This window comes from Phoca vitulina, unplaced genomic scaffold (genome assembly GCF_004348235.1).
Source record: "Phoca vitulina isolate PV1807 unplaced genomic scaffold, GSC_HSeal_1.0 scaffold2, whole genome shotgun sequence".
Lineage (NCBI taxonomy): Eukaryota > Metazoa > Chordata > Mammalia > Carnivora > Phocidae > Phoca > Phoca vitulina.
In genome coordinates this window covers 43850427-43875969 of record NW_022589705.1, presented here as the reverse complement: position 1 = coordinate 43875969, position 25543 = coordinate 43850427, and the positions used below count along the sequence as shown (strand labels likewise).

At 38.5% G+C, this 25543-nt stretch overlaps 1 protein-coding gene and 1 long non-coding RNA gene across 2 annotated transcripts in view; one reads left to right on the top strand and one right to left on the bottom strand.

The window, feature by feature from the left end:
* The window catches only part of PTGER3 (prostaglandin E receptor 3), a 105891-nt gene that overhangs the window by 16138 nt on the left and 64210 nt on the right, over positions 1 to 25543 (bottom strand).
* Positions 1208 to 5516, top strand: LOC116645750. The gene is made up of 3 exons (XR_004302022.1): positions 1208 to 3715; positions 4482 to 4660; positions 5265 to 5516. It is a non-coding gene; the product is annotated as an uncharacterized LOC116645750 (long non-coding RNA).

Sequence of the window (25543 nt, the reverse complement as noted above, 5' to 3'; positions counted from 1 at the left end):
TCAGACAAATAACCAGCTATCTAATGTAAACCTAAGACACAGAGGAATTTCCCAATGCCCAGTCTAAGATTGGTCTTAACTAAACTTTTCCTGTTTATGCCACCGCCAGTTTCTGTTTCCATCCTTGCCTAAGAGGAGAACATCTACAGGTTTGGATCGCCATCTCCACCCTAAAGAAAGGCTAGTTTCCTTTATTGTTTCAGAGTCTGAAATGTGAAGTGTGAGATTATTAAGTACGTGGTGGGTGTCGTCGTCAAATGGATCATATCAATGCAGTTCCTCTATTTCCTACCACCATTAGTGTATAGACAGATACCCTGGGTAATTATAGGCATTTATAATTAGGTTTTGATGGGGAACTGTTTCAAGAAAATGATTTATTCAGCTGTGAACCAGATTAGTAACAGCCAGTTGTTGGCAAGATCTCCCACTCTAACTGAAAACACAGCAAGAAGTGTTGATACAAAGAGAACTTCAGAACTATGCTGAAAGTTTCATTATTTTGCCAAAAACAATTGCATCACTTCCTTGGAACATAAGTACGTGCCTTGTGAACCATTATTTAGCTTTTTTAAAAGTACGGGGGGTGGTATGTAAATATAGGGATGAAATAAAAAAGAACAGCCAATGGAATTTTATTGGCACAACCTTTAAGTCAGGATCGGATTAACAATATGTGCATCAGAAACAAAGGCCAAACAATGTTCAATGTGATCATGGATAGCCTTTAGAAGCCTCCAAAGTTCCATCATGAATTGGTGTCAACAGTTGGACCTTGACATTAAAAAGAGTAGGAGAAGCAGTTGACCCTTAACCCAAGATGAGACTTTAATTAGCAGATAAAGGAGAGATATAATTGCCTGTTATGCTCTTTTGAAGGCAAATCTACGTACAAGCACAAAATTGTAATTAAAAATCTCCAAATAAGCTAATCTAGCTCAAGAAGGCATTAGCTAGACTACTATTACCCTCAGTGTTCACTAATAGCATCATATACCTATTTAAATGCCTCTTTCAAATGACTTTGTACATCCTTAATTATCCTCTTTTTTAATTTTTTCTTCAGAGATTTTATTTATTTATTTATTTTGAGAGAGATTTCACATGTAAGCAGGGGGAAGGGCAGAGGCAGAGAGAGACTCTCAAGCGGACTCCACTCTGAGTGTGGAACCTGATACTGGGCCAATTTCATGACCTTGAGATCATGACCTGAGCCGAAATCAAGAGTTGTACGCTCAACCAAATGAGCCACCGAGGTGCCCCTTAATTACCCTCCTTCAAGTGGGTAGCATCTAGCTTCCCTTAAAACTTCAACCTCTAGGTGAGTATATTGCTTTTATTTGGAAACTACCAGGGAAAAAATCTGACTGTTCAAAGCAATGAAATCAACTTGAGTTGATAACTTTACAGTTAGTCCTACAACTTCCCACTCTTTCCAACATAAATAGAGCAATTTGACTTTAGTCTAATTTGATCATTTATAATTTGATACAAACAACACAAATATCTTTCCTAACACTTGTTTATGAGCTTTGTATTGTTTATTTACTGGAAAAACTTGCAGATATTTCAGTGTCAGACATATGATCACTTTTGATTTATCTTTCCTAATTGGAGCCAGGGCTGGCATGCACATTGAGATTTTTATTCAATCCCTAAACCCATTAAATCCAGAAGCAGCACCATTTTAGGTCTTATTATTTTGGAGTGTACATGTGGCTTCCTCCCTAAATCAAACAACACATCTGTTAAGGGTTGAATTGTCTCCTTCACCCCTAATCAAATTCATATGTTGAAGTCCTAACCCCCAGTATCTCAAAATGTGACCTTATTTGAAAATAGGGCCACTGCAGACCCAATTAGTTAACATGAGGTCATACTGCAATAGACTGGTCCACTATGACTTGTGTTCTTATAAAAAGAAGAAAATAGGATGTAAGACACACACATAAGGGGAACACTATGTAGGGTGATATGTCTACAAGCCAGGGAATGCCAAAGATTGTTAGCAAACCACCAGAAACTAGGAGAGTAGCATGGAACAGATTCTCCTGTGACAGCTCATGGAAGGAAGCAACCCTACCAATTCCTTGATGTCTAACTTACAGTCTCCAAAACTACAAGAAATAAATGTCTGTTGTTTAAGCCCCCCAGTCAGTGGTTCTTTGATATAGAAGCCTAGCAAACTAATACACCTTCTTCACTACTGTGCCAGCAAATAGTCTCATTGGCTCATTAATGATTCCTTTTTTTATCCCTGCTCCTGTATATTAAATGGGAATATTTGCATGTTAGCTGTGATCCCAGGAGTTAGCCTTCAAAATGATGGCTATTTTTAAAATGGACAATATCTCTAGGCAGTGCATTGGCCTTCCAAAGGATGAAAAATAGTGAGACTTAGAAGGAGAGCAAGACAGTTTGTCTTCTTCTTATACTTCCCTTTAAAAAATATTGTAGCAGCTCAGTCAGTACATACTAATAGTGAAAAACATTTTGATAGAACTATGAACATTAATCATAAATAGAGTCAATTGGGCTTTCAACCAATGTCCTTAGATGGGAGCTAAGCAACAGAAGGCTTTCAAGTAAGAAAATAAATAATGAAGTACCTTTGTATCAGGAAGGAGAAGGGGACATGGCTTTCATCATTTGGGAAACCAAATGAGATCCACAAAAACAAACCACTGCTTAGAAAATAGAAAAAAAAGGTAGTAATATCAAGGGAAGATCAACAGTCAGCACCTGGATTGAAACCATGACTTTCCAAGTCCTAGAAAAATTTGGACTAGGCATAATTCCTACTACTACCCTACACTCCCAGCTTCCAGGTCTTTGTTAACACATTTGATATATGTAGTTCTCAAACTTTCATGTGCATGAGAATCAGCTGGAGGGCTTCTAGAACACATTTCTGGGTTCCAACCAATTTCAATTCAGTAGATCTGAATGGGACCAAAGAATTTCCATTTCTAATAAATTCCCAAGTGATACTCCTGCTGCTGGTCTGGGGATAATACTTTGAGAACTGTTGGACTATATCAATGTTGTCAAGCCTGTCTGATGAAGATACTCATCTGGAGGAGCTTATTTTAAAAAATAAAGAACACTAGGTTCCCATGCCAGACTTTCTGACTCATAACCTCCAGAGGAGAGACCTGGATTTTCTATTTTAACAAACTTTGGATGATCGGTATAATTAGTTAAGTTCAGGAAATGCTACACCAAATCTCTGAGTTCACTTACAGCATCTATCATTTTCCCATGTGGTATCAATGGGGGGGTTTTGCAATATGGCAGTAATTGTAGGTTGAGTTAAGAGTAGCACAACTGGGTTCTGTAACCCTAATCTATTTGCCCTGTAGACCAAACCTAGAACCTCACCCCTTATTTTCATGAACAGATGGCCCTGGGAGACAGTCTTTCTTAATACCAACTGGCCCTGGTACCATGATGCAGTCCAGAGACCAACCTGAAACAGGCCCAGATCGTGTAGCCTTTACTGGTGACTCTACTACTTCTCTTCTGTTCCTTACTATCCCATAACCCACATCTTGCTCTGAATATTAATGGAGGCTTTAGCCTCAGGCTGTTTCCTCTTTAATGTCACAAGTACTTATGTGTGAGTTTTATTTCAAAACCACCTTCTCATTTTTTGCAGGAATATTCTTGCTGGCACCTGCAGGGGACATCCCATTGGTTCAGCAGCTGGCTGTTGGTAATTCAAGTTAACTCCTTAAAGGGCAATTGGAGGTTTGCAAAGAGCTTATAGCAAAATTGCCTGGGGCCCTATTATGCTTGTGTGCTGCTTTGGCACACACATGATTTCTATCTCTCTGATTCAAATTCCAGCTGCTTACTCAAAATTGAGGTATCCTGTAAATGGCTTTCTTTGGGCCATCTTTTACCTCTGGGGACTTACAGTGGTCTTAAGAATAATGGCCTCACACGTGTCATCTCTAATCTTTGCAGCAACCCTATAAGATGGGTGTTACTCTGATGTACAGATAATGAAACTGAGGCTAAGGGATATTAAATATAGAATCTTCAAGGTCACATAATTACCTAGTGTCAGTCAGGATACAAACCCAGGACTATCCAACCTTAAAGACTGAGCTGCCTCTACAAGACTACACTATTCTGCCTTTGAAGAAATGCTGGATGAAGTTGGAGAGCAATATTTCAGTTTGTTTTTTCTCCTTGAGTTTCTAAGTTTGCATCTAAACTTTTGCCAAGTGAGATAAGATTGTGGGGCTCTTTCTCAGCTTTGTCTGTTACCTCCACAGAATCTCTGCCAAAGCCAAGTGTAAATATATAACTAGTTCTGTGACTGGAAAGCCAAGCATTGAATGGTTATTCAGGAAGTGTGGCTAACTGCCTGCTTTAAGTAACATACACACGGTTTGAATTATCCTGAATTATTGCTTTTGCTCAAACTCATAGCTCATTGTTGCACATATTCTTTGTGTTCTTTCTTTCACCAGCAAGGACTTGTTGAATGCCAAGTCTATGTCACACAACAGACACGGAGATGAGATACATATTCCCTGCCTTGGCCATGCAAAGAAGATGGGTAAATAAGCCAGCGAGTTACAGCACAGACAGAGGTTTTATCATGAAGACTTCCTGAAAGAACTGATACTTGAGCTGAAACTCATGAGAGGTGAGTTAGGTTTAATCACGTAGAGAAGAAAAGGGAGTATCCAGCATAGAAGGAACAGCCTGTGTGAAGCAGCACAAAGACGTGGGATGGCAGTCTGGCATTGCTGGAAAACAAGGCAGACATGGAAGAGGACACCAGAAGCTCAGGGGAGACTAGACTGTAGAAAGCCCTATGGACTAAGTTAAGTTGTTTTAACTTTATTCTGAAGGCCATAGGAAAATGTTAAGGATGTTAGGAAGGAAAATAACATGAACAGATTTTCATTTTATTAACAAAATATCACAGTGGTAGCAGCTGGAGATAATGGAAGGGTCCAAGACCAGATGTAGGACACAAGTTACTGGGGTAATTCAGATGGGACATGATGGAGGCGTAGATATAGACCATGGCAGTGAAGTTGGAGAGACAGAATTAAGAAATACTTGTAGATTTAACAGAACTTAAAGGATGGTTAGATATACAGAAAAGAGATGACCTCAATTGTTTGTTTTCCTTTGTTCCAAAGTCTTATTGAAAATATATTATTATCTTTTCCCCAATCCCTGCTTATTCTCTTAGTATGACATTCACTTAATTTGCTTGCCTATCTCTTATTCTTCTCCAGCAGCAGCAGCATCACCCACTACCACCACGGCACCAATCAGCAAGAATTCATGGAGCATATATTACTGATCATACTTTGTCCAATCTTGTAACAAATTTACACCCCTCTGTTTTATTCCTGCATCTCTATGAGTAGTCTCTTTTTGGTTTAATCTTGTGTTTTTAATGGCATTGTGTTTTCTTGGTGTGTAATTTTTTTTTGAAAGATTTTATTTATTTATTTGACATACACAGAAAGAGTGCACGTGCACAAGCAGGGGGCGTGTCAGGGAGAGGGAGAAGAAGGTTCCCTGCTGAGCAGAGACACCCCCCCTCCAACGTGGGGCTCAGTCCCAGGACCCTGGGATCATGACTTGAGCCAAAGGCAGCCGCTTAACCGACTGAGCCACCTAGGCGCTCTTCTTGGTGTGTAATTCCTTCTGCCCTTCCTGTGCCATAGCATTTCAGTGCTTAAGTTCTCATGTTTTCTATGTACACCTGTCATTTAAAAAATTATTTTCTCAAGGTAATGCTGCACAAGTATTTCTTGTCCATTTTCAAAGCATTTAAAAGGATTCAACATTTAAGTTGTAAGTTAAATCAATAAACTAATGAAAACTATAATCAGCAATTACTAACTTTCATTAAGAAATCAAATAAAGACTATTGTTCATTTACTAAGGCTCTGGTTTACTTGTTTCCAAAAAAGAGTACACTATACTTTCCTCAAAGAATTCATAAGATGAAAATTTTCTACTGTCCTCATATGGGCAAATTATGTTCATTTTATTTCACAGGCTATCCATTTTCAGCAATACCTTAATTTATCTCTAGGTATAGAGTTAAAATCCAGCTCTATACTAAGGTAAGAAGAAATGACATAGCTAACTAAAAGACAAGTTATTTTATATGCAGACTTATATTTATCTCATTTATTCTTTTTCTAAAAGTAATCATCCCATACTCAACAAATATTTACAGTTGTTTTCTTCAAGAAGTATAGAAAAGACTCCCTTGTGCCACTCAAATTTAGACTAGACAAAATGACATAACACAGACTCTTAACTATAGAGAAAAAACATGGTTACCAGAGGGAGAGGTAGGAGGAGGGATGGGTGAATAGGTGATGGGGATTAAGAGCACACTTATCATGATGAGCATTGAGTAATGTATAGCATTGTTGAATCACTATATTGTACACCTGAAACTAATATAACACTGTATGTTAACTATACTGGAATTAATTTTTTTAATGGCATAATATCAAAGAGGAAGAGTAAATAGAGAAACAATTGTCCACCCTCACCCATAGTGCGCATACCTAGTTGTCTTAAGCATTACTCACATAGATTGCAGTCTGGCCACTTAGCCTCTCCATCAAGTTTTTATTGAGTAATTTCTGTGAGCTTAGTACTGTTCTAGGCTCTGTAGGTACAAGAGATACATAAAACATAAACATGGGTCCTGCCCACAAGGAGCTTACAATGTGATTGAGAATTTTGTTAAAACAAAGTATAAAAGCTCTTAAAAATACATTTTGTACAAATCATTTTTATATAAAAAGGCACTTCAGATAATAAAAAAATAAAGCCTTAGAACCTGAATGAAATGGAGAAACACTTTTATCCATGGGATGAGCTTAGAGATATTTTGAATTAACAAAATATTCAGTAAAAGCCTGGATTAATGAAAAATATGAGCACAAATATTTTTAAGACAACAATTAAACATTGAAGTATTCATCGTCATTAAAAGTATATCAAGCTAGGTATATCTTATACGGATCCTTAAGGTACCTGAATAATTATCTTAGCAATAAGTTTCTTTTGAGTGTGCCTCCAACTACTGAAGATGTTGAAAAAAATTTTTCTCTTAAATAGTTTATATGGCTCCTTTATAATCTGGGTTTTATTATTTAATTTTTAAAAGTCATTCTTATAGACAGTAAAAATGTGGAGTAATTCAACTCTGTCTGAATTTTCACATATTTCATGGATCAAAATCCACTTATAACTGTAAGACACATATACACATTTACATATAAAACATAACTACTCTAGTTTTCTCCTCCCTCCTTGGGAGAATTTGGATAAATGTAGCTTCTCATAGAAGCCTAATTTTCCAAACCTAATATTCCCTGTATGCCATTCCCTTATATGCCACTCCTCTTCACAATACCCTCTCCTGAGAGCAGCATAGTTGGGTGTTTATTTTTGTTTGTTTGTTTATTTCACATTGGCTTGTGGTGGTGCTGTAGGAAATCTGTAATCAGATGGAGGTGGGAGTAGGCAGGAATTCGTTCTTCCAACACAAAAGTCACAGGTCTAAAATTACACAGAATATATTATACGTAGTCAAGAACCAGGTCTATACAACTCAGCTGCAAAGCATATTAATATCACGGATTTTTTTGCATATGTATTCCACAGAGCTCTACAGTGGGTACTATAATTACAATAAAACTGTAGATCAAGCCCTGTTTCTCCACATGTAACTCTTTGGCAGAAATTCATTTTATTTTGAGGGCTAGTTCTATTCTCAGTGTAACCTCATTACGTAATTATGAGAATCAATGTTTATGCAAGATAATTTAAAAAATGAGGAGGAAAGCACTTGTTAAAAATCAGTGTGTTGCTGAATCATGATCCTGAATATTTGAGAACATATGTTACAGAACTTATTATTTTGGGTGAATTTAATGAAATGGATACATTTCTGTGGATTAAAAATTAAAGCTTCAAAAGTATTTTATACATACATATACTGTCTTTCCATCAGATTTCAAACTAATTGGACAAAGATCATTCCTAATTATGTGAGAAATATCTTTACCAAATAGTCATTATTTTTCAAACTTTTCCAATCATTTTATTACCTTATGACTTTCATCTATAGAATTTTAATAAACATTATCATGTTAAACCACAAGTGATTATTCTGCCTGGATTAGCATTTTTATTTTTTCTTAAAGATTTTATTAACTTATTTGACAGAGAGAGAGACAGTGAGAGAGGGAACACAAGCAGGGGGAGTGGGAGAGGGAGGAGCAGGCTTCCTGCGGAGCAGGGAGCCGATGTGGGTCTTGATGCGGGGCTCAATGCGGGGCTTGATGTGGGGCTCGATCCCAGGACCCTGGGATCATGACCTGAGCCGAAGGCAGACGCTTAACGACTGAGCCACCCAGGTGCCCCTGGACTACCATTTTTAAATCAGAAAAGTTTAACATAAAATTTCCCAAGTTAAATAGCAACATGGAAATAAAGGGCTTTCTATCACATTCATTTAAATTTGCAACTGCTAATATTGTACATAAATGTTACTTTTGTTGAGAATTTACCAAATAAGGAGCATCTTTCTTGGTGTCAAATACTGCACTAGTGCTAAGAGATCTATGAAGAAAATATAAGAAAAGGGTCCTGTCCACCATGAAATAGAATTTTTGTTAAGGGAAAAAGACATACATAATGAAAATATTTGAAGAATAATACAATAATCATCAAAATGATCACTGTGTAACTTCAGAGTAGCATAGAGTTAAGAAGAGAAAAAAGATACTCTAACTGTTCAAGACCCAAGGACAAGGTCAAATTTGTACATGTGGGAGAAGTGTAGGTTTTACATGGGGAAAAATAATCATGAGGTATTATAAGCAAGAACAGCATCAAGAGATTTGAAGTTGATTCTGTCCATGACATGTAAGCCTACACAATCAGGAAGCCAGTTTGTAGTTGAAATTGAGAACTCATATTATATAGCTGGAGATAAGTCTGGATAAAGAATTTATTGCAGTCAGTACTTACTGAGTATCTACTCTGTTAGACTCACTTTACATACATTATCACAATAACCCCACAGGTAAGTATTATTATCTTTAATTTATAGATTAATTCATTGAGATTCAATGCAATTAAATTTCTCAAGGTCATGGAGTTAGTGAGTGACACAGCCGGATTTAAATCCAAGTTTCATTCCAAAACCCATGCTTCTAAGACTACATCACATTGTCTTAGAAATGGAATATTATTGAAACAGATCTCACATCCCCACTGTACTATAGAAAGAAAATAAACCTGGAATCAAAGAACTTACACTGGATCTAAATTCTTACTTATATTAGCCATGTGACATTGGGCAAGCCCTCTGTAGCCCTAGGCCTCTTTTGTAAAAATAAAATAAAAAAACATATGGCAACTAGACAACCACATGGATGGATGATGGGCAGATAGCAGTAACAGAAGCATGGGCATTCTTATGATTGCTGGCAAATTCTACTTGCTCAATAAAATTCATTGAATTTAAATCTGAATAAAGGGATTGTGTACAGCATCATCTTCGTGTGAGTTACATAAAGCCATTTAAAATACAAGTTTGAATGAAAATAATTGTGGTTTCCAGCTAACCCGCAACTGACTCAACTATTTCAAGGAATGACTCACTGTTCTGGTTTAATCTAGTTGACAGGGAGGAGAGTAGAGTCACAGTATAGGCTCCTATGGCAAAACTACTGATACCATATTATCGTGTCTTCCTAAGATGTCCTCATAGGTGGTGACAGCATGGCCCTTAGTACAGTGCTTAAAGGACACTCAATAAATACGTGTTGAATTAAGTGAATGAGGAGAGGAAAAAGAAGGAGGAAGGGGCGGGGTTGGGGAAGAAAGGCAAGAGAAAGAAAGATTGGTTGAATTTACAAACAGGTAAGGACATTATCTGAAAGACATCCAGTGACTCAAAAGTATTTGTTAAAAGTTCATAGAGTTTCTCATTTCAATTCAGATAAAATAGATTTCTTTATTTCTCAAAAAGTAACAAAATTTGATATTGAATAACTATGTCACTTATTAATTTTACCTTTTTGTATGCCACGTGGGAAGAAAGTTTAAGAAATCCTGAACAGATAGTGGTAAATCAGAGGGCTGCGCCTGGATTTTTATTGCTCTAACACAACAGTTAATCCTGTAGCCTCAGTATTGTTTCCTGTGACATTTCAGGAAAGCCCTTAGCTGCATCCACTACTTTCAGTCTCCAAAGACAAATAACACTGACGTTGATTGCTGAGTTACACAGTGACACATAACCAGAATACAGACCTAAAGATGTTTAGTTCCAAGCTTAGCCCAGAGGGACACGGTATCTCCAATACATTCATCACACATCTGGCATAAGTATCTTCCGTAACGATGCCCTCTTGCCTCCATCCGGCACCCTCTTCTATCCCATTAAAGTTTATGTCCTATTAATTGAATTCTTTCTCTCAAAATGTTGACTTTTCACTGTTGAAAGCTTATACTGATTTTTTCAAACTCATTATAAAATCAAAACTACCATAAAATGCAAAGATGTCCACACTGGTTGAGATTCAGGCAAAGGTTTGAAGTGGGGGAAAACTCCTAGAAAATGGGTTTTTCTTTTTCTCACTTTTTCACCAATCATTATCTGTGAAATCACCCCCAGCTTCTTAAAAATGTCCTCAAAACCTAGTCCCAGAAGCCAATTTAACACTCAAAGTCACAAATTATGATCATAAACCTGGTTTCAGTGGGTATTACTGGCAAGAAAAAACATTGAATTTTTTAAAAAGATGAAAATGAAGAAACAATCCAAATCAAACATAAATTCTCCTTCTCAGGTGGGAAGAAACACACAAACTCAGGGAAGCAGGAATTTCAATAAAAAGTCAGCTCCGTTCTTTCATTATCTGTTAGAATAGAGAGAGAAAGATGTAATAAGCATGGGTAGGGGTACTTTTTTGGTATGGTGTGAGGAGAAGGTGTAAGTGAGAAATACATATGTCTTAGACATCGAAACATTCTTGTTTGAAGTAATTACACGTATGTTTTGTAAATAAAAGCAATTTAAATAACTCTGGTATTTTGGATCACTTAAGCTTCTGAATTATTTAATTATGCTAAGTATATTTTTTTATAAGTAATTTTTCTGGTTTCCAAACTTGTAGTCCAGTAGAATAATCAAATCATGATGCTGTATCAATTGTAGACACATTGAGTGGTCAAATAATCTTGCCATAAAAACAAGCCCCAAATCAGTGTATATACCCTAGAAGGATAAAAGGAAGAAAGCAAATTGAAATAACTATGAAATACAATTTTTCTCCTATCAAACCAATGGTGTGTGTGTGTGTGTGTGTGTGTGTGTTTTAAAATAATATACAGTGCTGGTTAGGATGAAGCAAAGCAGAAATTCTCCAACATTCCTGATGAAATTTCAAATCTCTATAGTTTCCTGGAAAGCAGTCACACTATATGCATCTTTAAAAAATATTAAAAATTTACATGCTATTTATTTCCTAAAGTAAACTTCTGATAAAAACAATCACAAATATTTTTAAATTGCATTTCAGTCTTTAGGTAATGATATATTTCCATTCGTTGTGGTGCCAAATTTGAACACAGATTATGATTAGTAAACTACAATGTATTCTTTTAATAGATACATGTAAGTATTAAAATTACTTTTTAAAGAATTTATAAATAGTCTGGGAAATGTTTCTTTTATGTTAAATTGGGTCAAAACAAGATACAATATGCACATATAATATTATCCTAAGTATGTAAAACAAAATCAAGGGAAGTGCAGGGGAAAAAGATGAAAAGGAATTTACTAAAATGATGGTGAGATTTTCTTGAGTAGTGGAAGTAAAGTTTAAGAAGCTGCTTTTCTTTCTAATTTTCCTTATTTTGCAAAGTTTCTGTAGAGAGCCTGGCTTATTTTCATAATGAAGGGAAAGGACAATAGAATTTACTTTAAAAATTAGAAATGAAATGAGAATGAGCCCACCAATAAAGAAATGGGAACTGGATATCTCCCTTCTTTTCCTTTCATTTGTTTTCCAAGGAAATCTGTGTTTACAGAAAAAAAAAAATGCCCAGAATAGGTGGATTACATGCAGATATTTAAGAGAAGGATGTAGGACCATAAAGGTGAGTTGAGTAAAAATTTTATTGGCCCCGGGACTTAAGCTATGTTCCAGAATCAACCAGCTTATTGGTATCCTTTAGGCATTGTCGCATGCTACATCTCTATTGAAAAACACATTTTGATCTTCCCCTGAGAGACAGAAGTGATTATCTTTTAGTTACTTCAATCATGGGAGAACAAATGGCTAAAGACATTGAGCTGCTCAAATGTCCACATCCGTCTTAACAACTTACATGGAGTAGTGTAGTCATTGAACCCAGCCTCACCCAGGGAATGAAGTAAAATGAACATGCTGTCTGTCCATTACAATGAAGAGTTCAACTTATTTGAAAAGCCAAGTACGCTATGTTTGAAAAAACATAATTAAAACTTTTCATCTTCTTTCATTAAAACAAAAAAGATCACACAGTAGAGTAACACCCAGATGACCATTTAACCCTACAGTCAATAACAGAGATATTGAAGTAAGGTGTTTGAGGGAGGAAGCTAATGTTTGAAATTTAATATGACCAACTATGCATTGTATTCAGCATCATGTTCTGCTTTCTAGAGTGTCCCTTCATTGAAGTACACGTTTTCTACAAAGCAGGTCTAGTCAAAGGGCAAGCAAGAGTGTACTGACCATGTGGGAAGTACACTGAGCTCTGATGTCAAATCAAAACAAGGTAGCTTAGCCTTAAAATCCTCCTGGACTCTGTTCTTCGTATGAAAAGTCAGTGACACGCAGGATCTTTTACTACATGAGACTTGATCAGTCACAAGATCAGCCTGGAGCCAGTCTGAGAATTTTAGTTGGAGGAAATCTAAGTGAAGTTGTAAAAACAACTTCTCGAAGGAATCTAGTCCTCCTTAATCAGGTGTGTGTGCTTAATTTGCACTTTGGTTCTTAGAGATATTCCGTCCTTGTCCCATGAAGGCAGATCAGAGCAGAGATGGGGGAAGGCTATGTTGTAAATCTAGACAGCTTCTAAATCTCACCTTTCCAACTGGTCACTCCACATCAAGGTTGAGGAGCACTGGTGGGGTAAGGAGGTGGAGCTGGATGCATAGTTGTTTGTGTGGTGCCTGATCTGTGAACAGACAGAGGGTTTCAGTGGACAGAATTATTGATGATGACTCCTTTTGTCAGATGACTCTTCCTTCAACATTCTTAAAGAGAAGCAGAACCAGAACTCTATACATCAACTTGCATTGGCCATAGCCAACTAAATAAAGATATTTTAGATCTTATCTTCCCAAGACTATCTCATTTCTGCCTCCAAGCTTTGACACACCCTCTATTTCCTCTTACAATCTCACACCAGATATTACACAAGGGTAGAGACCATGCCTAGTATGACTTCTAAATCCCTAGAGCAGTTATCACAGCACTTGTTAAATACTGAATAAAAACTCACTGGCTTCAAATGATTGGTGTAGGTAAATCCAATTCTACCACCTTCTAGCTTTCAGTGACTTTCTGTTGCTCTTAGGATAAAGACCAAATTCTTAACAGGACCTCAAAGGTCCTATTTGATCTAGCCTCTGCTGCAACTCCAGCTTTGTTTGCTCAGACTACACTAGGCATCTATGAATATCATGAACAGTGTCATCCTACTTCCTACCGCAGGGCCTTTGTACTTGAAGCTTCTGCTGCCTACGGTATTCCTCCAATTCCCTCACCAGCTGGCTGACTCCTACTTGTCCTTCAGATCTCAACTTGGAATATCACTTCTTCAGAGAATATCCTGTTGACTAGGACTGGTCCCCCACTATGTGATACCCACTATTTTCTTTTCAGGAGCTCATTGTAGTTTGGAAACAAAGTTATTTTTGTGATTATTTGTTTAGCATTTGTTGCTATCTCTAGACTACAAGTTTCATGAGCACAGGGACCATGCCTAGTTTTGCCCACCATTGTGTCTCCAGCAGCTACCACAGTGCCTGGCACGTAGGTCATGGACAGTCAGTATTTGTGGCATGAATGAACAATGCTGTACTATTGGCTGAGGCCCATCCCTGAACAATATTCTCCAAATAATAGCTTAAATTCATTGGATTCAATAAAAAATACTAAGAAAAAAATTTCCTTGGTATACATTTCTCACTAATTCTCTTACAAGAAGTAGCAGAATGAAATTAAATTCTCACAAAGAAGTGTTACAAGAAAAAGCAGAAAGAAATCAAATTCAATGTTTCCTTAGTCAGTCTTTTTTATTGGATTCCTAGAGTATTTTTTCCTTCAAAAGTTTAGTTAGATCATTTTAAACAGCGTGCGCATGCCCATTTCAAGTAGCGTAAATGATATAAGCTATCCAGACAGACATGTAGTTCTCCAATTCCTGACTGTGTTAAGCAAATAGATAATTTCTGTTTTAGGAAAGCAGTGTTATTTGAAGGACAATGAAATGACATGTCTTCTTTGTAACACAAATTACATTTTGGCCAATTTCTATTTCAGCACAAACAGAAGAAGTTCAGTGACACTTTTAATAGAAATATTGAGCACTACATCTGACACTAATGATGAACTATATGTTAGCTAATTGAATTTAAATTAAAAAAAAAACAGAAATATTGTGGCTCTGGAAGAGTGGTCAGAATTAAGGTCAGAGTAGGAAAAAAAAAAAAACAACCAGGATTTTCTATTTATTCTCTGAGACTTTCGGAATCCCCTGTGTGCCCCTGTTAAAGAACAATCTAGTTAGATTGGGTAGCTGCCCTAGACGACCACTAGGTTTTTCTCTTCCTGCTATTATGCTACTTAGATTATTGTTTGGAGGCCTGCTTTAACTTAATACTTGGGGTTGCATTATTTGTTGGCTTAACTTGAAGAGCAGATACAACTGTAGGAATCTGGATATCATATGTCTGTCCAACGTCAAGTAGCAGAAAGAGAAGGAACTGAAGGGGCGCCTGGCTGGCTCAGTCGGTGGAGCATGTGACTCCTGATCTCAGGGCTGTAAATTTGAGCCTCATGTTGGGTGTTGAGATTACTTAAAAATAAAATCTTTAAAAAGAAGGAACTGAAGAAATGAAGCGCTGCAAGGTAACATGGGATAGAGCCGGGAATGGGAAGCATGGTACAGTTCCCTGTTGCACTCTCTAAGCCACTCGTCCGGTGGGCCTTATTTCCCTGACAAACACCCCGTGATTCACTCCATCATTCTCAGAAAACTCTGTTTTACCGTCACACCTAATATTCTGCAGCTAAGTCTGGCCCCACAGCCAGTGCATCATTCATTTCATGCCCATTTTCTCTCCTATGTGTCTCTTTTATTGTACCCCTTCCCTCCAGTCTTTGTGCCATTGTTCAGATTCTCACCCCCGTTCTTCTTGGCTAGCAAATCAGTTTGAACTATATGAAGTTGACATTTTTTTCGGATCAAAAATGGTTGAATATTGTAAATTATTTATGATTTAACCTAGGAACAATTTTTAACTAGTTAATGTTCTGACCCAAGTCTTTCTCCTCTTGAACACATCCTTCATATTCTTTTTTTTTTTTTTTAATTGAGAGAGAGAGAGAGAGAGTGCTCAAGCAGGGGAAGGGACAGAGGCAGAGGGAGAGAGAGAATCTCAAGCAGACTCCATGCTGAGTGGGAGCCCGACGCAAGGCTCTATCCCACAACCCTGAGATCATGACCTGAACCAAAATCAAGAGTCCCACACTTAACCAACTGAGCCACCCTCATATTATTTCTAAGGCAAACCTTGGCAATCCTAAATATCTTTGAATGTTCCCCAATGCTACAAGATAAAGTTCTGGAGTACCGAAGACCCACTGCTGAGTGGCTCCAACCTGTATCTCCAGGTTAATCTCTAATCTCCTGACTCTCCCCTTTATGGGAGCCTTGCTTTAGTCCCTAAACTATGCACTCTGAGACTTGCCAATGTTTTTTCACACCTGATTACTGTGGAGTTTGCTCTTACCTTTCTAAAATGCCTCTCTCTACTTCTGTCCAAAATTCATTCTACTTACCCTCCAAGCCCCAGCTTTTCATTTTCTTGGAAAAGTATTATTTCTTTTATTGTATTCCTATAGCATTGTACACATTAGTCAAATTATACTTTGTCAGTTTCTCAAACTCTAATTCGCAGTAGGAGCCAAATAAATGTTTGTGACTAAATCAATTTCTAAGTAACTGACTGGCTCTCCTCAATGGTCAACAGTATGAGACAAAGACTGATCAAATTTTTCAGCACCCACAAGAACCTACTATATGTATGTCACTTTTTCAGGTGTGATAATATGTTCATATATTAAAAGTTTCCCTTGGCTTAGAAATGGGTAATTTCTATATCCCCCACATTTCCCTTAAGAGTATCTATTGTTACATTTTAACTAACTATATATATTGCTCTTCTTCCCAAGACTGGGAAGAAGGCACTTAGGCACTCAGTGCACATTTTTGAATGACTGACTGACTGACTGAATGAATGAATGAATAAGTGAGGACTGTCCTAGGCTGAGTACTCCCAGAAGCACAAACTAAGACAAAGATTTGTATGCAAGTGACTTATTAAGAATGTGCTCCAAGAAAAAAAGAAGATGAGTAAGGAAGTGGGAAAGTAGGACACAGAGGGAGAAGCCAAGCAGGAGTGAAATTTTAAGTGATTCCAGCCTCAGTTTGAACCTTTGGGAAACTCCGGAGTATAAATTACATGTCAAAGTTTGTTTCACTTATTAACCAGGGGTGTAGGCTTTTCTACTCCCACATCCATCAGTCATGGTTGCTTTGGGGGGAACAGAACTCTTAGGCCCTTCTGGCTCTGCCCTTGTGTGAGCCTCTGAAGGTCACAGTGTGAGCAGTTCGCAGCAAAACAAGTAGAAGCTGGGAATGGGTACATAGAACTGCTATATGGTATCTCAGAGGTTCTGGGTAGGACTCCAGTTTTGTGGGATACACTACCAGCCACATATTTAGCAAGTTAAGTTTAGCTGGTGGTAGTGGAGGAGGTTGCGTGCCTAGATTGGAGAACTCTGGAAAGGCTGTCCTGTTGAAAATAATCTTCTCCACTCCTGCTCCTGATGCCTAGGATCTCTTTAGCTAGGGACAAAACTTTTTAATCTACACTGAGAAGCGATATTTTAAAAAAGAATTCCCTCGGGTGGCAGAGAGAAAGGGTCAAAACCCTATGTAGAACCCACTAAAGCTCAGGCAATGCCAAAGTTTTTTTAATGCTTTACCCCTTTAATACACTGGTTTTCATCCACACTCAAGTATGGGTCTTCCTGATTATGTGGGATGTATAGGCCCTGATGTGCCGCTCTTAAATATTTTACCCCTTGTCACCACGAAGATGGTGTCCTTTATGCTGCCCAAGATTTTCCTGCTCAAAATAAGTCCTCTTCCTCCTGTTTCAGCTAAGCTCATAGCTCTGTGTGTTCTTCCCAAATTACCAAATATGTATGATACCCGATGTGCCAACGATGCTGGTCTCTCTCTGGATAGGAGAGCCCAAAGATTTCAGTTAGAGCAAATTTATTTTCTAAGCCATATTACAGGATATTTTTAAAGACTCCAGTTAAGATAGAAAAGACTCCGTGTGCGTGTGTGTGTGTGTGTATGTGTGTGTGTGTGATCTTCAATTTGAATTTGCCTCTTGGGCCACATTATGTTCCTATGGAAATTGTGATAAAAACATTGATGTGGAAGTAGCCAGCCCACAGACACCTGAACACAGCTAGTTGTTTTGTCTCCTGCCATGGCTTGCTGGTGGCCCCTGGGCCGTCTGTGGTTTGGCCGCAGATGCCTGATGCCTGTGTTCCTGGAGCCGCCCTGCCTCTGTTGAAGACTGCGTTGGTCTGTCTGTGAGGCTCCTTCCAGAATAACCCAGCTGTACTCCAGGACTATAGTTCCTCTTTAGCATGTCATTAGTGTCCTCGGATGAGACACTCACCTCACAGTAGCTCACTAACTTCTCCCTTCCACTGCCTGATCCTGAACAGCATGGGAGTCTGCACTGTTTTCTTCAGGATTTCAATGCCAGATCCATAACATACTGTGAAGGCTGGCTGGCTGGCTTTCTGAGGAACCCAGATAACTATTCGATAAGTACTTACCTCCTATCACCTCTAATTACCTGTGTCCTTGTTACAGATCACCCTGCCCCCACAGCCATCCCTCCTTTCTTCCATCTTTCTGTTCACTTTTTTCCAGCCACCTTCAAATATTCAGACTTCCCTTAGCCTAAGAAATAAAAGACACAGAAACACCTGTGCTTGACTGCCTGACCTTTTCCCCTTCCTGTGCATGCGATCCAGTTTCTCACCTCCCTTTTTACCCCCAGCTTCTCTATGTGCTACACCTGCTACTCCTACTTCCTCTACCTTCAACTCTCTCCTAAATAATAGCTCCAAATTATAAAGTACTTTCCATTTTTTCAGGCACTGTTCTAAAGATTTTATAAATATTAATGAATTGTATTCTTTGAAGTTGGCACTGTTATCATCTTTTCTCGACAAGTTGCTTAACCTCTCTGACACAGAGAGGTTAAGCAACTTGTTCGGGTCACCCAGCAGCATGTGGCAGAGTTTGGATTCCAATGCAGGGAGTCAGGTTCCAGAATACGTGCTAACTACAATCCATGCGACCTCACTGTCTCCCACCCCCAGGACAGTAAAACTAGTGTCTTGGAAACTTTGGATATTTATTGTCATCTCTGGTGACAATATTAGAAAGATCTAATATTTATAAGAAAGATCTAATATTTATAAGATTGTCCCTCTCTTGTTATACACATATAATAAAACTTCATTAATCTAGAATGAATAAATTATTCTGATGGGGGCTGAACTAAATTTAATTTTTTCCAAATTTTCTATTTTTATGATATGTAAAAAGGGAGTCATTGGTCAAAGTAGTAAGTAAAACACATAAGTCAATAGGAACAGAATTTGACCTACTTGAGAGGGGAAAATAGAGGTAATTTTAGATTGTTGAAATGCAAATCTAGGCTTCTGATATCAAATGAGTTTCCCCAGATTCAGACAATAATATGTATTATGCACTTTTTGACTCCTACCTTGGTATAACATAGTAGGGAAACAATTGAAATAGCAAGAAAGTGGCATATAATCACACTCCAGAGTATAACATAGTGCCTTTTGCCATCATCTTATTTGTTGGAATTTGCAACCCATATCCTGAGACCGAGAGAGTTCTTAGTCACCATTGTGATCCCTGTAGGAATAAACAAAACTGCACATTTTAAAGCTAAAGAGATCATGCAATCTAACTCTCTCATTTACAGCTAAGGATATGAGTTAACATTATGTCTTATAGTCACAGAGCTTGTTTGCAGCAAAGTCCCATTTAAATTTCACCTTCCTTATTTCTGTTCCATCACGAAGCCCAACAATTAATTTGCAGATTTGATCCACTTATAAATACCCCTATAGTATATAATAGCTATTCAGCAAATAACTATTTAAGGAAGGAAGGAAGGAAGGAAGGAAGGAAGGAAGGAAGGAAGGAAGGAAGGAAGGAAGGAAGAAATGGAGGGAGGGAGGGAGGGAGGGAGAAAGCCTGGCCCATTATACTAATCAATGAGCCCCACAAGGACTGAGATTTTTATCTGCTTCTGTTCAACTGATGCACCCACAGTGACTAGACCAGAGGCTTCCACAATACAGCTTAATTACTATTTGATGTTTAAATGAATGATTTACATAAAGTGTCTCTAAGCAGGTTGATATTATTTCCATTTCATAAGTGAAAAAAATTAAAGCTCAGTAAAGTGACTTGCTCAAGTGTAGATCTAGAACCAGGACTAGAAACTAGACCTTTGGCTCTTAATTCATTACCTGACTATAAAAATATTGCTTTCTGATTTAAAAAAATCAATTAATGAATTATTTTGTATAAGAAATAAAGATAAATATGTAACCTTCAGCAAAGTTCTAAGGAAATGCATACAGCTGGTGCATCATCTACAGTCATTATGCGCATGCTGATCTTCACCATGTCTGCGCTGCGTCCTGCTATTTCACACTACCAACCCAACAAGAAGAAACAGTTCTCCCTTCTTACTCTTCAAAACTGTCCTTCCTTTTCTGCTCTTTTCTCAGAGGAACAAAAGAGATAGACCCAGGCCCTCCCCTCTAATGATTGTTCTCATGGTTCTCCATGAGAACCATGGAGATTTGTATTTGTATATATTCTTCTCAGTGGAACTTCATCTTTGGGGTTTTTACAGCCTCCCTGACCAACAGAAATTACAAAATAACTAGGTTAGGTGGCCTCTAATACTTTGATTTAAACCTGGTCTTTTGAAGGCATTCTATCTTTTCTCCTTTTTAAAACATTAAAATATATTCTAAAGAGAATATACCTTGAATACAGTTAACACTGTTTTCCTCATGATAAGACAAATGATAAACACCCCAAGAATTCAAGAGAAGGGAAATAAAAGTGATTTAGGAGGGGTGTGAGTTTTCATCAAGAGGTATAGGGTATGAAAAAGAAGAACTGAGATCGGGTAGAGCTGCATAGCAACGGGGGAAGCAGGATTGTTACCCACTCAAAGAAGTCTAAGACTCGGACACAAGTTTTGGAATTACAAACTGATGACTGGTAGCTGAGACCTAATGCAGGAAGAAGGAGTATAGGTTAAAAATTGGCTTCTGAGAGCAGTGTCCCAGACCCCACAGATAGCAATAGGTGATTTAGCTTCTGGCTCTCGTGGAATATTGTTCACGCCTCTGCCACGTCTATTACAGCTCCTGGCCCTCACATTTGTCTCCTGGGGGCACTCTGAGAAGCTTCAATATCAACATTGAAGGTATAGCTCACCCGGAAATTTTCTTTATTCCATGCTATAAATAAGAAGGGGGACGTTTTCCCTTCAAAATTCTGACTAAATTAGAAAAACCAGAGTTTCTCAATAACCTAGTCTAACCAGCCTTTTGTGGGGGATATCTAGAGGCAGGGACATTTTCACGGTATGATACTTCTCTGTAAGAAAGAACATAACAGTTTCTTCCATAGCACTTGATAAAGTCTTTAGATACTCTACTTTCAAACAGTCAATTCATCATTTTTTCCACTGCTAAGGAATTTCAAATGTATTCTCCAATTTGTTTTTTCGTTAGGAGGGCATGTATAATGTGTTTCATTTGAATATTTATTTCAAAACGCCTGTTCCAACTTATCATCAAATCCAGGTGGCTCTTGTTTTCCTGTGCATGTCTGAGAAATCCTCTCTTTCCAATCCATTCTGCATTTTTTTATTTCCTCCTTTATTGTCCACCCACTGCATCACTGCAACCCACTTTAGTCCCCTAAGTGATTTCTCTGTCTCTAGTCTCTGCTACAAACCAGCCCTCCTAACATCTCAGATAAAATCTCACATATGGTGTAGAATACAATGGACCTTAAAACTACTACATGGCTAGAATCCAGGTTCCACTAGTTATTAGCTGTGTGATCCTGAGCAAGTAACTTAAACTTGCTGGGCATCAATTTCCTCCTCAGCTAAATGGGAACAATGTGAATGTATAGGAAGTGCTTAGAACAGAACCTGACAGAGGGACAGAGAGGAAGCTTTCAGGAAGTATTAGCTAGTATTATTTCAGCTATACTGAACATGCCATTCGTTATGCCAGTCACACCTACAGACGCTCTTAAGGGAAATTCCTCTGCACAAACCCTGCTGATGGGGCAGCCATAGGCTGCCATATTTTGTATAAGGATTCTATACATCCCAGGCATACCCAATTGGAAAAGTTATACAAACCCAAGCCATAGGCTAGCCATTGATCTATGACCTTGCTAGTCAAGGAACAGTGAACTGACATGGCAGAAATTTCCTCTCAGGGAATCTGAATTTTGAAATGTTAAGAAAATGAGGACCAGAGCAGGACCAGAGCCATGAGGAAGGAGATATTGTAAGCAAGCAAAAATTATGGAGTTAAGAACATATATTGACAGCAGAGAGAGAGACTTGGCAGTTGGTAATGGAAACACAGTCAAGCAGGTAGAAAATAGCTAGGTCCAAAGTTGGTGGAAGACTAGTGTGAAAATCTGTTTATTCCGCATGTTGAGTCTCTGGATCCTGATCTATCCTCCAACCCAAGATTACATGTTCCTGCCCATAATATTCAATATAATTTTATTACAATAAACCTCCCCTTGCTTGAGGTAACTGAGAGGTACTCCATTTCTTATATCCCAAAGAACCTAAATAACTAAACCATGGCCCTGTGGACACCCTAGATAATGAGTTGGGGAATCAGATTTCATCGATCAATCAACTCACTGCCTCCCAATTCACCCCATATACTATCCCTACAGTCCTCCTCACCTCAAATGAGCTCTCATTCCTTTTGGCATATACAAAACTTAATTTTCCTTCGAAAGCTAGTTCAGATCCCACTTTCTCCATGAATGCCTGGGTACTATATCAGATAGAAGTAGATCCAGATTTTGAGGAACCTGAAGAGTATACACTTTTCTTTAATAAAATGAATATAAGCCCAGGCTCCAAAAGGCCTATGTGAAGGATGTGCTTTGAAGCTTCAGTTTCATTGGTTTTACCCTATGTCTGCTTTGATGTCAACTCAGGAGGAATCTTTCTTCCATAAGATTATCCTACCAGGTACTTTTAGAGCAATGTGTATAATCACACAGACCTGTTAGATAATTATCCCAGTATTACATTTTGCTTCCGACTTTGGGAACATCATTTGTGACTGGGCTGCAGTATTCCTTCTTCCTGGGGCTTTGGGAAGAAATTTTTGATGTCTAATAGCTCTACATTTGTGTGGGAAAATATCAGTACATACTACTGTTCCTGTTCATTTAGCATCTAGCATATGCCACCTGATATCATTAGCTAAGCCATTCTCCACACAGATGCTGATAAAGAAAACCTTGTCATTATACACATACATTCACAAATATGCCCACACATGTGCTTCATAAAATTGCTTGTCATTTGCTTGTTATTTTCCTATGATCTTTAGTATAAAGGTCAAAATCAATTTTATGACATACAAGGCTCTTGTCCACCTCTCAGATTTAATTCATCTCTCTCTCTCCTTCTCCATGCCTCATCAGTACCTGCCTTGCTATTCTTTGAATGTTGTGCCTCCTGGAACCTTGGGGATTCTGCACGTGCTGTTCCCTATATATGAAATGCTGTTCCCCATATGCCTGCCTCCCACTATCCAGCTACTTTTCCTCCAGAAGACTTATCCATCCTTCTGGTATTGGCCCCCATAAGAGGGGGATGCCACATAATATGCCCTCACATCCTTTCTGGCCTCCCCTTACTTGTGCAGAACACAACAGACTGAAGGCATTTCTGTGATACAAAGGTAGCAGTGGAATTCATGTTTGGGGGAATTCAGTTCTTTTAGTTTGGGAAAATACTTAGACAAGCCTTTTGGGTTTTGGAAAGGTGAAGCCCATGGCCACGAAGGGAAGCGTTAAGACAGAGGCACAGAGCTGCTCTGTAGACCGCTGTAAAGGGCTGCCTTCCTGGTGGACAGAGTGGTGTTTCTGGGTGGTAAAACAATGTTTGGCTTCCCTTTTTTGTGAGGAGGGATTGCTTGAGAGCTAGAGCAGGTTTGAGGGGTTACAGTCCTGGGACTCTGAAAGAAAGTCTGAGTGTGACTCATACAAGAAACATCCGCAGAGCTGAGATAGATGGCATCCATCTGTGAACAGCAATGCACATTAAGGAATAGTTATCTCTGGTTTTAAATTCTAGTTTGTTTGTTTGTTTGTTTGTTTCACTTCTTCCCTCTCCACTCACCCCTTCCTCAGATGAAGCTCTCAGTAGAGATTCTTATAAAGAAGAGCTTTACGTGTGTGCGTGAGACCTTGGATAAAGAAGGGAGAGGCTCACAGACAGTCTGGAGGTGAACACTGCAGGGAGCGGACATCTGCCTAGAGAAGCCGAACAGAGAAAAGCTGAAGGGACCAGCAGGAATGCAGAGCGCCAGTCCAGAGTGAGACCCGCCAAGTGAAGGTGGAACGTGAAGGATGCCTGGAGTCATCAGAGGTTTCAGGAGGGACTGCACCTGCGGAGGCTCCCCAGAATGTACTTGAATTCTTTTATTTGATAGGAAAGGAAAGGAACTCCATATGGCTAGAACTGGGGAAATTTGGTTACAGCCAGAGTCACTTACTGAATACAATATTACCTGATTAGAAGCTCCATGGAAGCAAGGTTCCTATCTATTTTGTTTCTGACTTACCCCCACAAATCACAGTGCCTGGCTCAAAGGAGGAACTCAATGAATACACATTTGCTGAATGAACGAATGGTCTTTCCAACAAGCCTCTAGCTTTAAAATCAGGGACGGTATTGTAAATATTGTCCAACTCCAAAGAGCCCAGCAAGATGTCTGATGCAGAATGGCACGAGTTAGTATTTGCTGGCTGATTTACAATGCACTATACATAGAGAAGGGAGATTTATTTTTTTAATCTTAGTGATAACCATGCACACCTGGTCAAATTCACAGCTTGCCTTATCTTTTATGCTCTCCTTCTCTGTTTAAGATAAACCATGCAGAAGGAAGAACAATTGATTGGTATCCACAAGACAGTACACTAGAGACTAACCCTTTCCTGCACCATCCTGGCTGCTCTCTGACTCACTGAATTTGGTTGGTTTGTTCCACATCGGAGTTTCCTGGCTCTCAGAAGCAGGAGGATACAGCCCCATCCCGAGTAGACTTTAACCTGAGCCTAGTTTCTAAAAGATCCCGCATTGCAGGGATTATCATCATGGAGAACTGGAGCCGGCCAGAAGCCTCTTAGTGCCCATAACTGTTGGGTTGAGTAATGAGAACTTGCTGTCACTGGATATGGCTTGGCTATTGTGGCTAGCTCTTATGCTGCTAATTGATTTAAATTATAACATGCTTTAGATGGATCAAAATGACAAAATTATTTTAACTATTCAAAATTACTAATAAAAGAATAACGGTAGTGTAGGAACACACATTACTACTTATCAATTGAGAGGAAAAAATATTTTTAAATGTATTTTTCCACATATGGGAAAGAATGAAGTTGTGCAGTTCAGAAGAATAGGTAAGGCATTTTAGTAAAACAATGGCAATATCCTTTAAATATTTAAACACTTCTTAATTAGTTTTTGGGTTGCTAACAGTATTATTTCAGTCTCCTCCCCACACCTGTGGCAACCCATCTCTCATTATAGCCCCAGGGAAATGGGCGAGTGAGTGCCAAAGAGAAGGAGGAAAAGCATGGAGGGATCTCTGCAGACAAAAGGCCATCTAGTGCTGGGACGAGAGGACAATGTCCTTACTGCTCCACAACTGTCTCAGCATCAAACTCCGGAAGTGGAAGGATGACAGAAAAAATAGAAACCCCAAATGGAAAGAAGGGATGGCTATGAGTT